The sequence below is a fragment of the Balaenoptera musculus genome, chromosome 17 (assembly GCF_009873245.2).
Source record: "Balaenoptera musculus isolate JJ_BM4_2016_0621 chromosome 17, mBalMus1.pri.v3, whole genome shotgun sequence".
Taxonomy (NCBI): Eukaryota; Metazoa; Chordata; class Mammalia; order Artiodactyla; family Balaenopteridae; genus Balaenoptera; species Balaenoptera musculus.
Genome location: NC_045801.1, coordinates 16,751,045 through 16,772,808, shown reverse-complemented (window position 1 = coordinate 16,772,808; position 21,764 = coordinate 16,751,045). Strand labels below are relative to the sequence as shown.

The following is a 21,764-nucleotide window of genomic DNA, read 5'->3' as shown; positions in this document are numbered from 1 at the left end:
AGGTATGGCACTTTCTCACCAGCTTCCATCAGCCACGGCTGTGGGCTGCTCCCTGAGGGGCCGGATTCTCCTGTGCTTCCAGCCTGCCGCCCAGGAAGCAAAGTGGGCCTGAAACCAGGGAGAGCCCCCAAGCGAGAAGACCCAGGTGTCGGCAGTTGGAAGCGAGGCCGCTGTGCGCTGGAGCGGGAAGGGTAGGGGGATGTGGGCTGGGCATGGGTCGCGCCTGCTCAGACTCAGAGGAACCGCTCTGCCCTCGAATTCGCTCTGTTAGTTTTCAGTCTCATTTATTGAGCCACCAACTGCATGCAGAGCTCCATGATAGGTTTGAAACAGAAAGATGTTCTGTCCTGACCGAGCTGGCCATCATGGACAGATGACCAGAGCACCTCCCGTTCAAGCATCAGCACCACAACGTCTGAGCCCCAGCTTCTCAGCTCAGCATCCATGCTTCTTCACCATCAGGACCCAAACCCCTCTCCTGTCATTACCTCCCCCTCGAGTTCGCTGCTCCAGGACTTTTGAACTACTTGCAGCTCCTGATGAAGCTCCTTCTCTCTGACTCTCCTCCCTCTGGACCTTTACACCTTCCAGTTCTTCTCCCTCCAGAGTAACTCCCCCTCTTTATGAGTCAGGTTAATAGCACCTCCTCTGGGAAGCCATCTCTGACTAACACTCCGATCCCGGATGCCCTTGGTTTTTTTGTCAGGTTCACTGTTCTTATTCCTATCAGAGTCGTCATCTCTGCAAGATTGTCATCACCTCTTGTCTGTAAGCTTGGGGGATGTCGGGGATGCCTGTGTCATTTTCACTGGGCATTAAAGCCAGGCCTGGGTATGAAAGCTAAGCCTGAAGTTGAAACTCAGCTTAACTACTTCCTAACTGTGGGGCTTGGGTTGGACATTAAGCCTCAGTTTTCCTATCTTTAGAAATGGGCACAATAATGCTTCTTTCACAGGGGGGTTGTAAAGCATTAGAGAAAGTTCATGAAAACTGCCTAGAACACAGTATGTACAGGTGTCTGAGTTAGGGTCCCAGCAGGTAATGAGGAGGTAAGGGGAGCTAATGAAGGGACTACTGACAGTGGGGTGGGCAGGGTTAAACAGAGCCAACAAGATCTGCGGAAGCCCCGGGCTAGCAACAGCTGAAGGCCTTGTCTCCCCTATACCTGAAGGGGCAAGAGGCCACTGGGACTCAAGAGAGGGGTAGCTGGAGCAGAGTAGCTGCCCCATGAGATAATAAGGAGTAAGAACTAACATTTACTGTGTGCCGACTATGGCCAGCACTGTTCTAAACCCATTAATTCATTTAAGCCATATTTACGGGGTAAGTATTACTATTTGACCCATTTGGCAGATGGGAAAGATGAGGCACAGATTCATTTTTTTTTTCTGGGTCCCAGAGTGGTGGTGGGACCTCACTCTCCTTTGACCCTCTGATCTCACGCTGGCTCCTCTCAGTGGTAGAACTCACCTGGATGTAGAGGGTGAGGACCCCCGCTGAAACAGTCCACAGGAGTCACAGAGCAGAGTGGAGAAGGGTGGAGAGTGGATCTGCAGAGCAAAGGGAGGGGATCCAACACAATAGGCGATTGGTAAGTAGTAGTGCGTTTGCTACTGCTGCTACTATTATTGTCATTGGATCATCAAAGCATGGGGCCATGCCTGGCTCCAGGGTGCGCTCAGATATTTTCCAGTGGAACGAACGAACCACTGTCCTGTTAACTACAAATGACAGCAACGTCAATCAGGCCCTGAATAGCATATTTATTGAGTAATGTAATTGAAAATATCATCCCTTTATGCTTCTGGTAATGTAGGAAATGGTTCACCCCTAAGAGTTTAAATACTATCACATACTTGACTCAGTGAATTCTTTTTGACATTTTTTCAGGATTTTCAGACTATATGAGAAGGAAAGCAAAACACTACCACTACCATCAGTGTTATAGGCAGAAACAGAAAAGTAGGTTTTTCCATTCAGGTTGAAACGTTAAGCACTTGGAGATGGCCTTTGAATTTAAGTTGAGAGTTTAACACTTCTGCCTGAGACCACCCAACCTGGAAACCACAGGTGATGCCCTGCCCAGTGGGCTCCACGTGGTCAAGAGGGAGGTTTTGGTGCTGATACACAGGGCATAGGGCTGACAGGGTATAGGAGGCCAGGATGACCACCTAAGGCTCAGGAATAACAGCTGACGTTCACTGTGTGCTTTCATGGGCCAGGTCTTGTCCTGAGATGTTACACGAGTTTACTCATTCAGTTCCCATAGCTATCTTCTAGGGTGGGTTCTGTTATTAGCCCCATTTTGCAGATGAGGAAACTGAGGCCCAGGGAGACTAAGTAATTTGCCCAAGCTCATCCAGGTGGTAAGTGGAATACCCCTAATTCAAGTCCAGAGTCTGACTCGGGCGACCTTCTTTCAACTGCAGTGCTAATCGCGTCTCTGTTAGAGAGTGGTGGAACTGAGGCCTTGACTTCAGCCCTCTTATTGTTCAAACGAGGCTTAGAGAGGTACAGTGATTTGTCCAAAGGCACCCAGCCCTGTTAGCAAGAGAGTTCAAATGGGTCTTCATGACTGCTCCTGACTCTGAACCAGCCTGTCCCCTTGGGCAGGTCACTCACCTTGTTTTCCATTTACTTGCTCATCTGTAAAATGGGACTAATAGTTATACCTTTAAGTACTTTTAAGAGACACGGTCATTTCTGCCCTGACTCCTCTTAGATATGAGGACCACATACGACGTATACGGACACCTCAGGTAAACTGCAAGGGGCTAGGCAACAACGAAAACAGTACTGATAAATAATAATAACATGTCTGGAGTCCTGGTTCTGATCAGCAGAGTTCAAAGCTCTCATCTGTTAGCCCCGTCATTATCGTTCATAATCCATAATTCTCACCACACGCCTTCTGGTTTTGCAGTTGAATAATCAGTTACAGAGAAGGGAATAACTTGCCAGGTTACCAAAGCTAGTGAGCGAGTGCCCTTACTAAGATTGAAACCTGACTAGTCTGGGTTGGTGCTCCTAACCAGTAGTTATCAACAAAGCCTGTCCATGTGGTCACATTTTGCCCTGCAAATGCACAAAACAAAGGAAAACCATTTCTTCATAAAACCTGAATCTGGAAGGGGCTGGTCTTTCTTGCAGCAACAGTGGAGATGGTGATAAACGCTCTAAGTACCATCTTCTAGGATGAGAGACAGGAAGATGTGAAGTTCCTAGAGAGGAATATAAGGGTCCCAGAGACTCGCCCTCTGAGGTCATGTTGGCTGATGTATCATAACAGAAAGGGCAGAGATGCCTGAAGTGGCTGCAGGAGGAGAAACCCAAAGAGACCAGAACCAGAAAGAAGAATTGAAAACAGACCTCCCAGGAGAAGAGAAAGCTCACCTCTGTGTAATCCCATGATGTCATTTAGTTATAGCCTCTGCGAGTGATTTTAGGCAACAGGTGACCTCAGGAGCCATCCTGGGCCCGAGTGACCTGAGCCACATCCTTTACTAGGCTCCAGATCTGTCAGCCACAGAGCCTAAAGTTTCATAGCAGGCCCTGGAGTAAGGCAGACGTGCGTTTGAATCCTGGCTCCATCACTTTCCAGCTGTGTGACCTGAGGGTACACTCTGCCACCCTTTCATCATCTGTAAAGAGAGGTAATAATTCTATCTACATCATCCAATCTTTTTGAAGGTTAAGAGAAATCCTACACTTAGAGAAGTCATCACCAAAAGAACTAGAAAACAAAGAGTTGCCTTTGGGGAGTGTTTTTTTTGGGGGGGGATGGCTAGTTTTTATTATAAGCTGGTGATTTTCATTATAAACCTCTGTAGTATTTGATTTCTTGACCATAAGCATGTATTTCTTTGCTAAAAATATTTTTAAAGCATTTTAAGGGATCACGTAAATCAGCACTGTGCACAATGCTTGGCAAATAGTAAGAGCTTAATAAATGCAGGCTGTTAATGTCTGTGTACCCTGACGACTTGCTGTCACTATTGCCTGGATGCTTCAGGAAGGGAGTCGGCAGGGGTTGCTGTTTCAGCCGAGTGCAGCCCAGAGTTCCAGAACTGCAGTGGGAAAGGGGAACCGGGAGCCTTGAGACAGACCTCTTCTTGCCAAATGAATTGTTTTGCTTCCTTGTCCGATGCCATTCTCACCTCCCTGCCGTTGACTTGCTGGTGGGTAAGCAATGCCTTACTCCAGGTCTAACCTTGTACCTGGACTCAGCTAGTGATGATCTTAACTGCCTTAAATCTCTTGGTTCCTGGGCTGTTTCCAAGGCTGTTTTGCCGGGGCTTAGAGAGGGCAGAATGGTGCTCATTGGAATCCAGAGTGGATTCGCCCAGATCAGGTGGAGCCAGATTAACTTCAGGGTTTTTTCATGGCTTTTCAGCCAGTAGGTGAGGAAAAAGCCACAAATCAGGCATCCCTGGTTGTCATTAAGGTGTTTGAGAACACCACTCGTGAGCTCCTTGGAAACATGATGGAGAAATGTTGGATGATCCTTTTGGATAAGTTTGCAGGTTAAATGGCCACCCCAAAGGATGCCGACGGACCTGAGTGAAATCGTCTGGACTTAGGGTCCTGGGGGTGGGCCTGGGGTCTCTGGCTCACTCCCATTCTGTCCACATGTTTTTCTGTGGCTTAAATGGAGACCTAAATGCTAGCCCTAAAAGCCATCCAGTCTAGGCTTTGGAATTCACACTACTGCTTACAAGCTACAGTGACACATAAAGACACTTCACCTCGAAAAACCTCAGTTTCCTCATCTGTAAAATGGGAGATAGTAACGCCTGCCTCGTTGGCTTGTTTTGAGGATTAAACAGGACGAGGTAGGGAGGGTGCTGGGCCCCATGCCTGAGCCCTTGAAAGCATTCAGGCAGCGGTCACTATCATTTCGCTGTGGTCAGGGATAACATGAAGCTGGGAGCGATAGTGAACTTGTCGGGTGATAGAGACAGTATCCTAGAAGATCTCAGGGGACAAGAGGAAGGAGCCTAATCGAGCAACTTACAGAACAGCGTCATGTCCCATGGGAGCAGGGGGTGGAGCCCTGAGGCACCACAGATCCTGGGTGGGAAAGTGTCCAAGGACTGCAGGTCTAGGAGAGACCAGTGGTGGGAGGAGGGATATAGAGATATCTTTCCACAGCATTGATAGCAGAACGGTGTCTGGAATGGGCGAGCAGGTAACAGCCCCTCTCCCCTGGGTCACAAACCTCATTGCAGAATTGTGCCCAGTTTGCAGTGTTGTATGTAAAGTGGGACATCCACAAATTAATACGTCAGAGGAGAATGACGAGAACTGTAGACAATCTGGAACCAAGGAATGTAAGGCTTCACTTGCTAAAATCCGGAATGTTTGGTGTTGGAGTTTTAGGGGTCAGTAAATGACACAACCCTGTTACCTAGCCAGGTTCAAGACCAGTCGAGAGAGACAGAGTCAGACAGGTGTGATCAAAATATATATCCCCTCTGTTCCTTACAGAACCAGACTAGAGGGCATGACTTACCTAGGTCGCTGGCTGGAAGGTCTTTCTAACGCTCCCTGCCCTGCACCCCACACCATAAAGTGTCCATCAGTGAAACTGCGAGTCTGCAAAGATGCACACTCAGGCCATTGCTGCTCTCTGATCAGGGGGAGACAAAACAGGCAGAGATGTTTACAGATTAACTTCACCAAGTCGAGAAATAGACCAGTGACAGTTACCTGCCAACAGGTGCTTTACTCCACTTCCAGGCTGGGAGGGAGGAAGGGGATGGAAACAAGTCCAGATGTCTAGGTAATTAAGGGAAAGAAGACAGGTGAGGAGTGAGAATGTCCCCTTCACATTTAGGAAGGCTGCCAGAAACAAGCCCCTTCTTAGTGTACAAAGTGCTCTCCATTCATTCGCTCAGTGAATCCTCAAATATTTATTGATCACCTGTTATGTACCAGGTGGTCTTCCCGGCTCTTGAGGAACCAAACAGAGATTCCTTACATTCCCAGTCTGGGGTGAGACCGAGAGTAAGCAATAATCGTAACAGGTAAGGAAATCATGTACTATGCTCGAAAGTGATAGTTGCTATGGAAAAAATAATAATTCAGGACTTGAAGGAAGTAAGGGAGTGAGCCATAGGGCTATGTGGGGAAAGAGCACCCTAGGCAGAGGGACAAAGCTGGGGCAAAGACCCTAAGGCAGTAATGCTGAGGGACGAAAGCAAAACAAGGAGACCAATGTGTGCAGCAGAATGGGTGAGAGGGAGAGAGATGGCCCATGAGTGACAGGAGCCAGATGGCCTAGAGCCTGTGGGCCATGGTCAGGCCCTCACCCATTTTAGTATGTGATGCTTTATTTGGGTCGCACGTCATAGCACATGTATGATAGTTCTTCCTATTATCCCTTTTTACAGAAGAAAAACTGAGAGTCGTAGCCGAAAGCCCTCTTTATTTTACAACTGAGAAAATTCACACTCAAGAGAGGGGGAGTGACTGGCCCAAGGCCACAGAGTGGGAAAATGACATTTACTAGGACTTGGGTCCCCTGATTCTCAGCCTGGAACTCCTTCTGCCACATCTCTGCCCCAGAAAGGAATTCCTTTGAAGGAGGTGGCTCTGGGCCTTTCTTGAAGATTCAGTTCTAGATCATGGAGCTCTTAGATTTTCTATGGGGACTACAGAATTCCCTTCTTTCTTTTAATTGAAGTATAGTTGATTTACAATATTATATTATATTTCAGATATATAACATAGTGATTCAATATTTTGACTGAATCAGAATCTGAGTACAATTTAGACTGTACTCAGAATTTCCTTCTTAGTAAGGGGTTTGAGGTGGAAATCTGAAGATGGCTAACTTAAACACACATGTTAATAAATGCTGAATGAGGGAAAGAAGGTCATTGACTGTAATATAACCATTGACAGGTACTGATTGCTTCCTGGGTACCTGGCCTGTTATAATCTGTTGACAGGTGTTCGTTTCTTTATTCCTTACCATCACCCTCAGGGCTAGGTACTGTCATTATCTTCATTTTATAGGTGAGGAGATTGAAGCGCAGAAAGATGAGATAACTTGCCCAAGGTCCCACCGTGAGTGAAGAGTTGAGTTGGACTCAGAGCTCAGGCGGCCTGACTTCAGAGTCTGCGCTCTTAACCCCGCTGCTCACACAGATCAGCCCGACCCAAAGGAGGTTCCACCACCCGCAGAACTGGGGTCACCAAAAGCATATGTCAATTTCCTGTGAGCAGGTTGGGGAGTAGGCGAGAGCTGCCTTCCATTTCCCCACGTTCTTACCTGGAAGACACTCCTTTCTCGAAGCTTCCCATCAGACACAGGGACTTTCAGAGCTTAATTAGCAAGTTGACTTTCAAACACCTCCCCATGAAAGGAGTCCCAAGTAGATCACGGCTCCCATCCTTCGATGACCTGAAGCATGACTGTTTCTATGTAGAGTTATTTGAGGAGAGAAAGAAACCATCCCCACGGATTGAAAATGGAACGCAGTATGTGCTGATCTGTTAATTGTGATGGTTATGACTAGCACTTATCCAACAGGCTGTCACACACGGTCATTATATCATTCAGCCTCACGAGGGTTGTAGGTTGTCACCATTTTATAGCTAAGGAAGCCGAGATGAATTGGGGAAGGTGAAATGATTCGCTTCGTCACAGTACTGATAAGGCAGGTGGAAAGAGACTTGTACCCAAATCCGGAGATGACTTTTGATCTATGACTCAATGCTGGCTGAACAGCCGCACTCAAAACGCAGCCCTTAAGACTATGGGAGCCCTTCACGGGAGGGAGCCCTGCATCCTGTCTTTCTTCCTGAAAACAAGCATAAAGAGCCATGGCAAATTCCTGGGGGCATCACCTTAGACTCGAAAGATATTAGAAAAACCAGTTTCTAGGATTGAGTCTCCACTAAAAAGATTGTTTTCATTCTCTGGGATCTGGCTGGCTGTGCCGGTTTTACCAACTTCGGTTGCCGAGAGATTGACACCATGAGCCACATTTAGGAGTTTGTGTTGATATAACTGTTGTGGAAAAGCACATATTGGTCCCCACCATCTATATGCCTGCGACTAATTTTTTTTTCTCTCTGCCATTTCGGGCAACTTTTGTTTACAGCCTACTTGGCCTAATTGACGCATTGGCTCAGGCCTCCAAGACTGCCAACTTGGAGCCTTGGATCAGTGAAATCAGTCATGACAGATGTGATTATTTACAAGAAAATAAAAGTCACTATAATTAGACCTTCGAAGGAGTACATTTAGGTAGAGAATGAGAAAGCTCAAGTGTAACCTTAGCACGTTGTGTTTGGATGTCAGCCCTGAGCAGGTCCTTCTCTGCTCCGTGAAAGGAGGTACTGGGGTGGCTGGCACCCTCCTCAGACACGGCCACTTATCAATGCTCAGGGCATAGCTCTCGAGAGACGGAAAGGTGGGCTGGTAGAACAAGCATTAGATTTGGCACCAGAAGTGGTTTCAGTTCTCAACCCAGCCACTTGTCCTCAGTATTGATTTCTTTTTCTCAGTTGTGAAATGGGGATAAGAAAGAAGCCCCATCTCGTGACAGGTTGTGAAAATTAAAAGTGATCAAGTAAGACAGGTGTCTAGCATTGTGCTTGGCATGAGGCAGCAGGCAGAAAGCACTGAGTGGTAGATGTTCTTACCCCTCTGGAGCATAGCACTTGACCTCCTTGAGCCTCGCTTTTCTTCATTGGAAAATATAGATGAAACCGTCTCATACAATGGATGTGAGCACTGGAGGAAATGAGGGGTGTGAAAGGGGTTTCATAACCATCTGTGGCCGTTCACGTGTCCGTCTTCCTATTATTATTTTTTAAATACCCATAGTAGTTATCATTTATTGTGTGCATCAGGGGCCAGGCTCTGTAGTAAGAAGGATCGATTTCTTCATTAGGTACAATAAGCACAGTGCCTGGGACCCACAATACTTTTAGGGCCACAGAAAATGTTTCATTTTAATTTCTCTTAAAATTAGAAGAAAAAATGAATATAGTAATAATGAATATAAAATCAAATATTAAAATCCTAAACAGTAATAAACATAACGATTAATCCAACCTGGAATATATTTGTCTTTATACCAACATAATATTAAAACCTAATTTTTTACGGGTTTTGTTTTGAGTTTTTTTTTAATGCAGGAAGGGACCCACAAATGCAAAAGTGCCTAGGGCTCCCAAATTTACGATGCAGCCTTTGCTGTGGAAACTTTACAAATGCTAGCCTGGTCATTCTCTGGAAGGTTTTTTTTTTTTTTAATTCTCATATTACAGTGAGGAAATCTAAGCTTAAGGAGGTTAAGAAACTCATCCAAAGTCACATGGCAAGTAAAAGCCTATATTATATTAGTCAGGTTGAAATAACAGCTGTAACAACCCCCAAATTTTAATAGCTTAACAGCTTAGGAGCCTATTTCCTGCTCACACCACAGTTCGGTGTGTATGTCTGGCAGGCAGTGTTCCACACAGTGATTCAGGGACCCAGGCTCCTTCCCTCTTGTGGCTGTCTCCCTCTAGTCCTGGGGGCTCTCTCCATTCAGTTGGGAGATGGAGAAAAGGGAACCACAAGTGGGAGATTTTTAGGGGCCAGGCCTGGAGTTGGCCCGCATCACCTCCACTCAAATTCCATTGGTCGGAAAGCTGTCACATGACCACCTGTCACTGCAAGGGATGCTGGGAGATGTAGTCTAGCTGCTGCCTGGGAGGAAAAGGAGAGCATGTATACTGGGGAGCACTCTCAACCCCTGACACAGTGACAGTGTTGGATGCCAGCCCAGGTCTCTTGTACACAAAGTCCATGCTCTTTCCACTCAGCTGGTTCTTGTCACTTTTAACTTCCACAAAGCCTCTTTATGGGCTCTTTTCTCCAGCCAGACTTGCCTACTCACTGTTCCCAGCACCAGACCTTTGCCTGCTCAGTCCCGGTTGCTGCGGTAGTGCTAGGAAGAGAGATGCTCCGAAAAGAAGCTCCTCCCTGCCGTGGATTCGCCTTCAGGTTACCCTGAGAAGGCTGCTGTCTGTATCTCCCAGTCCCGGGCTCACTGGCTGCTTCTGGGCACATGCAGAAGTGATCACCTCCTCAGTGTGAGGAAAGGGGGCTGAGCAGAGGGCTTCAGCGGCAGGAGGAAAGAGGTTTGAGCTGGAGTCTTGGCTGGACCATGAGCCTTGGGCAAGGCATCAGCAGGAAGCGGGTGGCACCCAGTGATCATGCAGCACTAAAGTGCCGCAATCCTGGTATTAACGGTCATTTGCCAAAAGTGACTCGCGTGGGCTGTCCCTAACCCATCAGTGTGTGTTGCCTTTGAACTCACAGGATCCTAAGGGACAAAGCTGCTGGAGCCAGCTGGAGGCTAGATGCCCTGTGGGCACTGCCTGTAACTGTTGGGCAAGCCCAGTGACCCTGGCAGTGTTCCAGTAGTGCCAGTGTTGGTGGGCACTCAGCTCCTTTAGGAGGGATTTATTCCTGAGTTGGAATAAATCCCTCCTCCAGAAGACCTCTGTGATCCCCACCTCTTCAGAACTCAAGGGCACTTGTTGCCGTTCCACCTATATATAGACCCTGCATTGCTTTGTGACCTCTTTGATAGTCACCCTCTCTTTATCTGCTGTTGGCCCCAGAGGCAAGGAAACCGAGACCGTGGCCAGAGCCAAGTCGTCAGGGACACTCCTGAGCACTTTGTAGGCATCACAGACTCAACAGCATTTAGTCAGTTCTAACATTTCATCCAGATTCACAGCCAGGACTAGTTTATTGTAAGAAGAGGAGTGGTACCCAGGCAGCATCCTTCTTTCTTTTTATTTGAGGGGAAAAGCACACTTTTTATTTACGTGATGGGAAAAGTACACTAAGGGGAAAAAAGATTTTGCCTGTAGTCATCTGAAACATTCATGGTCACCCCCCTCATCTCTGTAAGGTGAATACAGTCTCAGTGGATACCTGTGTCTGTGTCCAAAACAATACAGCTTCAATCAGATCTGGTCATGTGCCCTGGCTGCCATCGCCAGCTGATAGACACTGGACCCGTTCCCTCATTTCTCTCTGCCTGTTTCCTTATCTGTCAAGCCGAGAGCCGACTGTGGCTAGCTCGTGGGGTGGCTGTGAGTTTAAAATGAGAGCATATCAAGACGACACTTGGCACGCAGCTCTCCTCCCAGCCCCCGTCAGTCTCTAGCGCAGGCGCAAAACCTTGCTTCAAAATGTGTCTCGCAAGAAGACTTGGCATCCAGGACGCACCCTGGGAAGAATTTGTTTTTGTTTTAATGCCGAGGACGTTTGCATGAAAACAGGATCTTCGTTGCTTAGGAATTGATCAACTCCTGCTGCTGCTTTTCCTCTGCTGAAGTGCCAGTCCCATATTTGTCACAGGCGAACGAGGAACGGTAGGGATGCCTGGGACCTCCACAGATACAGGATCACGGCCCCTCGGGGCTGGTTTCGGAGGCCACGGAGTCAAAAGAGAATCAGGAATCCATCCCAGGCTGTAAAGAGCTGGCAAGTAAAGGGTGCCTCAGCCGAAGGACGGCCACATGAGTGAAGATTTTCTGCAGGTCTACTTTGTTCTGGCTGCTCAAGGAAGAAGAGAAGACAAGGAGTTTAAGGCATGGCCTCCACCTGCAAGGATAAAAATGTAACAAAGGAGGCGGCAGGCAAGAGTGATAGGACCCAGTACCTACAGCGGAGAGACTGGGGGTCAGGAGCTGGATAGACTCGGGGTAGACACACGGCTTAACCTCTCTGCTCCCCAGTTTCCTCACGGACAAAGTAACACCCTTATGAGGATTAAATGAGATGCTACGTGTTAAATGCCTGGCATTGAGTAAGCACTCAGTAAAGCCAAACTGTTATTATTAATATTAATAATAACCATTCATCATAATACCAGACGCTCTCCATCCTAAGGAAGAGACAGCCAGATGACCACAGAAGGCTATTTAGAGGAAGGACCTGAACTTGAGTTGTCACAGCTGTGTCCACCACAGACAGTTCTGGAGGAGGTTTGGAGATGCTTTCCAAGACGTCGAAGTAAAATTGCTTACAGGAACTTGGAGGAGGGTTTCCGGGACTCCTGCTCCGTAGGCACCCCACCCCGACCCGTTTGTGGCCCCAGCCTGGTCCCACGGACATCGGCACAGAAAGGACAGAGAAGAGCCCAGAGTGACAACTCAACCGGTCAGGCCCTTCCTGTTTGCCTCCACGCTTGGCTTCCAGAAGGTAGTTGGGTGTTTGTGTCCAAATGCCCAGGAGAAACCAGACGCCTTTCTCTTTCTGTGTCCTTAATATATGCTAATCAAAGCCGAGAGCCTGCAGAAAAGATCTGCTTGGCAAAGCCCCGCTCCCTTGCCTTGGCCTGCGCACCCTCCCCAGCCTTCCCCTCCCATCTGCCTATCCAGGGGCGTCCATAAATCCAGCTTTCGGAGCCCTTGGGGGCTGGCAAGGCCGCCACGGACCTCAGTCACATCACATCGCAGTGGAAACAATTGAAAACCACTTGGCAAAACTATGGGGTGATCTAATGTTTTATAGCAAGAATACGTTTCTTCCTCCCCATTCTTATTCAAGCCTTGGGGGGAAAGTCGGCTGCCCTCCAAGCTCGGTCAGGCTGGTACCCCGGGGTTCCTGACTCTTTCCTCCCCCGTCTCAGATCACCCCGCAGCGGGGTGGCCAGGCTGCCAGGCTGGCTTTGGCCGCCTCACAGGCCCTGGAGAAACAGATCCGGCCTTACCTTCCTGAGTCGCCTGGCTGCCTTGGTCCCCTCAGAGGTGAGGCTGTGGCCACAGGGGCCTGTGGGGAGGCCCATATATGGAGCCTGGAGAATGTGGGCTCTGGCAGGTGGCCTGGAAAAAAATGGCCGTGTTCTGAGGGTGAACTCCGCTGGATTATAAATAGCACTGTCTCCCTCCCCTTCCAACTCGCTGTGTCTGTCACTGCAGGGCTGACAGTTTAAATTCAAGGGGACCGAGCAGGACAGGGGGGCGGGGAGTGGGGAGGAAGGGGAGATGCCAGATCGCGCAGGAGGTTCAGCTGCTGTCTTGGGACTGATAAAGAGAATCACCACCAGCCAGACGATGGGGCTGAGAGTGGGACACATTTGGGAGTAGCAGAATGACTACTGATTTAATGCATTTTCATAAGCCAAGTGAGCATTGGGGGAAAACAAAGAGAAGTCCTACCTCCAGGAGATGGTTTTAGAGAAGCTTTAGAGCCTCTAAAAAATAATAATGAAAATCAGCTGCCTCAAAATAGAAAAGCTTTCTCTCTGGTTCTGAAAGGTCAGCCGTCCTGGCCTCCAAATCAAAACCTACGTCCAGGTGCCCACAAAGGCCCATCCCTTGAGCCTTCTCCCAGAGGATTTCTCAGTGGGTTTTTGTGTCTCTCGGACACCGAGGAAGCAAGGGCGCTTGCTCCTTCTCCACAGACCTCAGCACGTTTTGCTCAGCACAGGGAGGCTGATGAATTTAGAAGGCATTAGGAAATAAAGAAGTAAAGGAGTGTGCGGCCCGGGCTGTAGAAAGCCACCCAGTCGCTCACACCCGGGGAATAGTGATGGCGGGGAGGTGTTTGGCGGACCGGTTCTGCAGGGTCCTTGTCTGTGTCTCTGGCTCTGCAGGGTGCTCCTGGGGACCAGCGGCCAGGTCTCCCCTCCATCCATGGTAGGAACTCCGTGGTAGGAACTGCAGGAGCTCTGCTGGGCGCCGTGATGGGACACACGTGCCCGGGAGGGTGTTGGGGGCTGGCAACCCCTGCATGGGTGTTGGTGATTCCTCTGTAAACAGGCAGAGCTGACCACAGTCACCTGTGTCCTTCATTTCAGCGCTTGTGGCTTTTGCGTCCACAGCAGTGATTTGGAAATGGGTTAAGTGATGGGTTTCTCCTCTCCTACCTTTGTAATTCTCACTTCCTGTGCTCTATGGAGTGATGTTCGAAGTTAAGCATGTAAGAAACAAAAACAAGAAACTAAAGAGGAGCAGGGAAGCTTCTGTGTCTTTTGGATGCTCCTCAAAAGAAGGTCTCCAGACCCCACAGAAGGCAGGCACCGGGCAGAGGTGAGGTGCGCGTGGGTGGACATCGGAACTTGACTCCGGGTTGGATTTGGAAGGAGCATCTAAGGGAGCGGAGGTTTTTAAGCTGCGCTTTAGGAGCGCTGTTGGGGGAGGTGCCTCAGAGGCCAAAACAAAAAGGGCCTCCCAGACCCTCGCTCCTATTTCAAGCAAAGTGGCTCCACGTTTACCTGTTTTAGGTATCAGATTGCATTTTTTTTTTTAAACTTTGGGTTTGTTTATTTATTTATTTATTTATTTATTTATGGCTGTGTTGGGTCTTCGTTTCTGTGCGAGGGCTTTCTCTAGTTGTGGCGAGCGGGGGCCACTCTTCATCACGGTGCACGGGCCTCTCACTATCGCGGCCTCTCTTGTTGCGGAGCACAGGCTCCAGACGCGCAGGCTCAGTAATTGTGGCTCACGGGCCTAGTTGCTCCGCAGCATGTGGGATCATCCCAGACCAGGGCTCGAACCCGTGTCCCCTGCATTGGCAGGCAGATTCTCAACCGCTGCGCCACCAGGGAAGCCCTGCATTTTTTTTTTAAAGGGTTTCATGCCTTAAAAGGTTTGCAAACCAGCATGGCAACTCACTCTGTCATTTTAATGCTGGGTAAATGGAAGACAGAGAAGGGGATTTTCCCAAGGTCATGGCCCACGGCCAAGACCTCTGACTAGGTACATGCTGTGCTCAGGGCTCTTCTTTTGGGAAGGGAAATCCCAGGGTGCTGGGACTGGGAGGGACCACAGAGAGCATCTTATCAACCCCCTTCCTTCAGTAACTGAGGCCCCGGGAGATGATGGGATTTGTTCAAGGCACAGTCAGTGCCAGACCTGCGGCCTGAAGCCGTCTCAGGTGCTCATAATAGAGGCAGGATGTGCCGTAAGAACCCAAAATGGTGGGTCTGATCCAATCTATACAGCTTCCCAGAGGAAGTGACACCGAGCTGAGATGAAAAGATGATGAGTAGAAAGGTGACGAGGGCCAAGGAGAGCATCCCAGCAGCGGAACCGCACGTGTGCTCGGTCCTATGGCCCGCTTACTGCTCCCGGGAAGCAGGGGCTCGGAAAAGATGTCAGCTCTCATGCGAAGGCTGCTCCCACATGTCTCTGCGTTGACCTCTTGCCGAGAGAATGTGGAAAATGAGTGGCGTCACCACCTGCCAGGTCAGGCCGCGTTTTGTGGCCTCTCAGAGAGGCCCCCTGGCAGCCCTGGAGCCCAGCTTATCAGGAACAGAGCCCGGGGTGGGGGGATGGTCGCTGCTGGGAGACTTCCTGCCGTGGGATTTGAATACATAATGTGCCTCAACTGATCTGAGCTGTGAGAAAGTCCAGACGGCCTGCTCCAGACAGGAAAGGACATCGCAGGGACAGCGGCGTTCGTTCTCAGGGCAACTCCCTGGGACTCCTTGCAGAGAACGTTAGTCTCTGTGTCTGGGCGTCTCCTTCCCATGAGGATAGGATGTGCCCTGGTTGGGCCTCCGGTTCTTGTTTCTGGTCCTGGGGTGTAGAATGTATTCCTTTACCAAGACGGAAGGAGGACTTGGGTAAAGATCCCCGGAAATGGGAACATTGATCATCGTCACCCAGATACACTTTAAAAACAAATACAAGTTATCTATTATATATACTCCAATAAAAAAAAAAACCCAAAAAAATACGTGTTCTTTACGACGCAACATCCCAGGAAAAGGATTCCTGTTCCTCTCTTCCATTTTCTGGGACATGCGAAAAATCGCACCTGCTCATGCCTGCAGAGGTCATCTCGTCTACCTCGGGCTCTCAGCTTCTCTCCAGCAGCACCAAGCGGGAAGCTGGGGCCGCCCAGGAGAGAGTGCAGGGATTTCTAAATCCGCAAGTCCATCGGAGACCTCCCAGTCACTCCCGTTTTCTGATACGCCTTCAGAGGGGGGACTTCTATGTGAGATGTCTTCCTTTGCTTTCATGAGATTCACAGCCTCCATCCTGACGTGCCCACCGCGGTCCTGCGAGCATGTGCAGATGCCAGCTTGACGCTTCAGGCTTTCTCAAGGCCTGTCCGAGGAGCAGGAGTCCTGCAAGACGCTCCATGACAAAGGGTTCCGTTGTCGTGTTAGTCTGGGAAATGCTGCACCCTGATTCCTCCTGTGTGTTAGGACTCCGCTCAGATAGCACCAGCTCCGAGAGGTCTTCCCAGACCTCCACCCCCTTACCTGCTCCGTTCCTCAGAGTCCTTTTACATCCTCATTTTACACTTGTCTGTTTACCTCTGTGTAGACCGTCTCCCCTGCACTAACGATGCTCCCCCCGTTCTTGCTTGGCTGTTTTGTTCAGGACTGTATCCCTCGTGCCCAGAACACTGCCTGGTTCAATAAGAGAATGTGTCAAATGAACACATGGACCAATCAATATGTTCAAACGCTCGGGACTCCTTCATATATAATTCTGTTTAACTCTGTTTAGCTCAGTATTTTTTCATCCTTCTTTCCCCTTTTCTTCAAATGCCCAGCTCATCTCACGTCACGTAGGACCAAGTCACATTTGACCCTGGGAGGCCAGCCCTGACCACCCAGGCGAGAGTGGCAGGCCTCCTCGTCCCACTCTGTCTCGTCACCAGGTTTCATTTCCTCCGTGGTCTGATGACCAGTGGAAATGGGCTTCTTCACTAGTTCGCTCCCTCCTCTGCTCTGAATTCTACGAGGGCAGGGACCTTGTCTGTCCTGGTTCACCACTGACTCCCCCATGCCTAGAACAGTGCCTGGGAAGTGCTCGGTAATGATTTGCTGCGTGAATAGCCCTCTTTTCTGACTTACCCTCATCCACAGCCCATAGAACTTAAATTCCACCAAACACACTCTGGGACATGCTGTATTCTGTCAACGCTCACCACCAGTTGCCAGCCATCTGGTACAGTGGATGCTCCCTTCATCCATCAAGACACCAAGTGTCAGAAAGGGAAGGGATGAGAGAGGCCGTCTACCCAGTGCCCCTGTCTTTTGGAGGGAGAAATAGAGGCTCCCAGAGGGCAGTTGGTACCAATTCAGGACTGGTCCACCAAGACTCCTGTCTCTTACTTGGGTTATACTCCTGCCTTAGTTTTCTAGGGCTACGGTGACAAACTACCACAAACTTGGTGGCTTAAAGCAACACACGTGTTATCTGACAGTTCTGGAGGTGAGAAGTCTGAAATGGGTCTCACTGGGCTAAAAGCAGGGCGTTGGCAGGACTCTGTCTTCTGGAGGCTCTGAGGGAGAATTCATTTCCTTGTCTTTTCCAGATTCTAGAGCTGGCTGTATTCCTTGGCTCACAGCCCCTTCCTCCGTCTTCCAAGCCAGCAGTGCCAATTGAGTCTTTCTCGAGCTGGATCGCTCTGACTTTGACCCTCCTGCCTCCCTCTTTCACTTCTAAGGACCTTTGTGATTACACTGGGCCCATCCGGATAGGCCAGGATAATCTCCCCACGGCAACAACCTTAATCACATCTGCAAAGACCCTTTGGCATGTGAGGTGACATATTCACAGGTACTGGGGGTTAGGGCGTGGCATATTTGGAGGGGGCGTTGTTCCGTGTGCCACACCTGCCAACGCAGACTCTGCCTGTTGGTCCACCCTCAGGCAAATGCATGCTCTCCCTGCACGTGCCCCAGCACTTTCTGCATCTCTCAGTTGCAGTACTCGTCACATCACTTTATAGCTCATTCAGTGTCTGGCTGGCTGGCTAGGCCATGACGGCCTCATGGGCAGGGCCTGGCCATCTCTGTGCCCAGATGTTGGCACATTCCTGGCACTTAGAAAGCACACGGGGAGTGCGGGTTGCCTTGGCTGAGACCGAAGTGGTCCACATTCATTTTACTGCACTCTCCCCATCCCCATTTCCATTCAGCGACTGAAGGGGCCTCCCCCAGGTTCTGGTGTTCAGGTTCTGCCCTGGGATCAGTCCTCACCGAGATCGAGAGAGACTCCTGGCATGTTAAAATATGGAAAAAAATATTAAAACTGATTATAGAAATTGAAGATCTGTAAAATAATTAAACCAGCAAGTTAACTCTTTTGACATCCAAAATACAATGCCATAGGATCGTCTTGTAAGCTTACTGCAGGTTTATATTTAAAATACATTAATTCAGGGTATTCTACGTGTGTTGTAGGCCCAAATTCAGACAGCCACATATGTGTCTTGCAGGGACTGTCAAAAGTTTAAGTGTATGCCCGTTCATGAAGGAGAGGCCTGGCCCAAGAAGCCTTCCTACTCACGTCCCCAGGCCTCTGGCCCTTGCAAGAGGCCATGCTTGGAATAAAGGCTGAAGGAAAAGCCTTTGGGATGCAAGTTAATACTCAGGATCAGACCTTGGGCAAGTTCACATCCCTCATCCAAACTACTTGTACTCAGCTGGCCTGGAGCCCATGACGTCTAAATTCCCTTTTCACCAACATCTTATTACCTGGAGGGATCTAGGACGGATTCTGGTGACTGGTTTCAGGTTCTAATGCATCCATGATGACAGTTTTGCTTCTGGCCTGAGCCAGTAAGTGATTGGGTCGCTGACCTTCCTTTCCCAGACATCCTAGCAGGTTTCTTCTGCTCTCCCCAGCATTCCTGGCCTTACAGAATCCTACAGCATTGGAACATTGGCACCTCAGAGAGATCTGGTCCTGTCTCCCCATCTGCGGTCAGAGGGTAAACCACCTTCCCCATGCATCTAAGTTGGGATTGAACCCCGGGTCTCCCAATTGCTTGCCCCCTGATATTTCTGCTACACCATATCAGGCTGGAAGGGCTAGGGTGGTTTCTTACTCTGCAGGGAGTACAGATTGAAAAGCACAGAAAACCCTGATTTTGAAGTAGCTTTGATGGCTTTTAGAAAGAAAACAGGACCAAAAAAAATCATAAACAGTTGGAAATAATTTGTATGTTTATGTGTTATATGCTTTTCTATTTCTTTTTTTTAATATCTTTATTGGAGTATAATTGCTTTACAATGGTGTGTTAGTTTCTGCTGTATAACAAAGTGAATCAGCTATACATATACATACATCCCCATATCTCCTCCCTCTTGCGTCTCCCTCCCACCCTCCCTATCCCACCCCTCTAGGTGGACACAAAGCACCGAGCTGATCTCCCCGTGCTATGCGGCTGCTTCCCGCTAGCTATCTATTTCACATTTGGTAGTGTATATATGTCCATGCCACTCTCTCACTTCGTCCTAGCTTACCCTTCCCCCTAGCTTACCCTTCCCCCTCCTCGTGTCCTCAAGTCCATTCTCTATGTCTGCGTCTTTATTCCTGTCCTGCCCCTAGGTTCTTCAGAACCATTTTTCTTTTTTTTTTAGATTCCATATATATGTGTTAGCATACGGTATTTGTTTTTCTCTTTCTGACTTACTTCACTCTGTATGACAGTCTCTAGGTCCATCCACCTCACTACAAATAACTCAACTTCGTTTCTTTTTATGGCTGAGTAATATTCCATTGTATATATGTGCCACATCTTCTTTATCCATTCATCTGTCAATGTACACTTAGGTTGCTTCCATGTCCTGGCTATTGTAAATAGAGCTGCAGTGAACATTGTGGTACATGCCTCTTTTTGAATTATGGTTTTCTCAGGGTATATGCCCAGTAGTGGGATTGCTGGGTCGTATGGTAGTTCTATTTTTAGTTTTTTGAGGAACCTCCATACTGTTCTCCATAGTGGCTGGAGAGGGTGTGGAGAAAAGGGAATCCTCTTGCACTGTTGGTGGGAATGCTTTTCTATTTCTATGTCCTATTTTACAATAAAAACACATTTTAAAAGTCATAAAAACTAAACTAAATAAATGGGGTTCCAGGTCCTCAAGTCAGCTGGGAACTCTTCACTCCTTTCCTGAGCTCTTTCAGGCCTGTTCTTATTCTATCTGCTTCATAAAGCCTCCTCCAGCCCTCTACCCACCATGGCCCCTGCACGCCTGCATCTGTGGCTTGGGCTGGTCCATCCATTCATTCATTTGTTCCTCTGTCCATAGAGTAGTTATGACGGTCCTCGTTTATTTAATGCACCATGTACCCCTAGGTTGCCCTTGATGACACACAGTATGACACAGTAAAAACAGCACAGACCCAGGTGTCCAGCAGAGACCTGTACTTCTCTCTGTCTTAACCTCTCTGGGCCTCAGATTGCTCATTTGCAAGTAAGGGGCCTGTCCTGAGTCAGGCTTGCACACCCAAATGCATACAGAGGTCAGGCAGGTGAAGAGAATGAGGGAGGTAAGTCACAGGAGTGGCGGTGACTTTGGCAAATTAGAGCATCCCTGCCCAGTCTAAAGGGGACACTTGCCACTCAACTCCCACTGACTGTTCCCATGCAGGGACATGGAGTCAGTGAGGCCAGGGAGCCCCTTATTAATTTTTTTAAGAAAAGTTGGAAATCTTGATTTTTATGAGATATTCCCAAAATGTTTAAAGCAGTGTATAAAGTCAAAGAAAACATATCTAAGGGCCAAATCCAGTCCCAGCCACCTGTTTGCAAGGCCTGGGCCAGAGCCTCGGTAGATTGCATTCCGGCTTTCCCACTCGGATAGGTGGGGTTGCTGCCACGCCTGCCTCGCTTCCTTCGGGCCTGGATGTGTGTCTTTCCCTCTGCGGTCCAGGCATTTATTGGCCCTGGAAGATAGCGGAGGCTCAATTAAAGATAGCTATAAAGGGCTAGATCCCCGTGTTGTACTCCTGTGTGCTGCCCCCGTCGCCCCAAGACCAGCACAGCGCTGGGTATACAGAGTAGGACCAGTAACGTGTACTTACTAAATAAGCAGCAACAGCAACTTTGAATGATATTATGGAATCAGTTATGAAGTAGGTACAAAGAAGCCCATGGATTTTGGCAAAATGGGTGTAATATTTGGTAAAGAGGCTGATCCACCTGAAACCCCTAAGAGAGACCCCTGGTCTGTAATTTATCCTCCTCCCTTGTATAGGTTAGAGAAATGGAGTCTTGCTGGTTTATATCATTTTTTCAAAGGCTGCAGCAGCCCCTCCGGGCCTAAATTAATTTATTCCTTCAAGCCATAAATTTCTGTCTCACCCTTTCTTTATTCCCTCCTTCATTGTCCCCTGTTCACCAGGAGGAGCTAGCAGACAACTCAAGGACATGTCTTACTTACCAGGGGCAGGACTTGGGCTTTGGGCAGAAAAGAAGCCCATTATGCCCCAAATCTGTGCCTGTGAGGGTGATCGCACCTTTTTGCAGCTGAAGGGAACACAAAGAAACACTTGAGCCCAGTGGCATCGGCGGGAAAATGGGCCATTCTTCTCGCTGCGCCCCATTCCCACCAGCCCTCCGCTTAACCTCCAAGCAAGAGAGGCCCCAGTCTCTAGCAGGTTTCTCTGCTGGACACTCCAACAACGTATTAGCATATTTTGCATTTAAAAAGGACTTGGAAAATGAATTAAATGATTGGCATGGTGTTTCAAAAGGTTCTTCCAAACTACTAGTAATTGTGTGGTTTTAAAATACACCATTCCTGCCTGAAATACCCCAGGCCTGGCAGCCAGTTTAATCAGGAGACATTGTACCAGGCAGGGGCATATTTTAAGGCTCGTGATACCCAGTGATTGCCTGAACAGTACCTGGAGACTTGCTAAAGAGAACCTTGTCCTAGTTTTTCAGCAGAGCTGGCAGTTCATTTTCCTCCCTTACAGAGCTGAGATTTACGCCAATTTAAAACCTCTTTTTTATGAAAGGGGCTGGATCAGCCCTGTAACCA

At 48.7% G+C, this 21,764-nt stretch overlaps 1 protein-coding gene and 1 long non-coding RNA gene across 6 annotated transcripts in view; one reads left to right on the top strand and one right to left on the bottom strand.

Moving 5' to 3' along the window:
* ZHX2 (zinc fingers and homeoboxes 2) overlaps positions 1-21,764 on the top strand; it is a 170,685-nt gene that overhangs the window by 21,014 nt on the left and 127,907 nt on the right. For 2 of the 5 annotated variants that reach the window (XM_036830649.1, XM_036830648.1), the window contains exon 1: positions 11,640-12,223. The exons of the other annotated variants lie outside the window; for them this stretch is intronic. The gene's annotated coding sequence lies outside the window, so the exon portion shown is untranslated. Of the gene's footprint in view, positions 1-11,639; positions 12,224-21,764 lie in introns of those variants that run through there. 5 annotated transcript variants of the gene reach the window in all.
* Positions 10,789-12,905, bottom strand: LOC118883631. Its single transcript, XR_005017062.1, has 2 exons — positions 12,735-12,905; positions 10,789-11,575 (listed from the first exon to the last, which is right to left on the bottom strand). It is a non-coding gene; the product is annotated as an uncharacterized LOC118883631 (long non-coding RNA).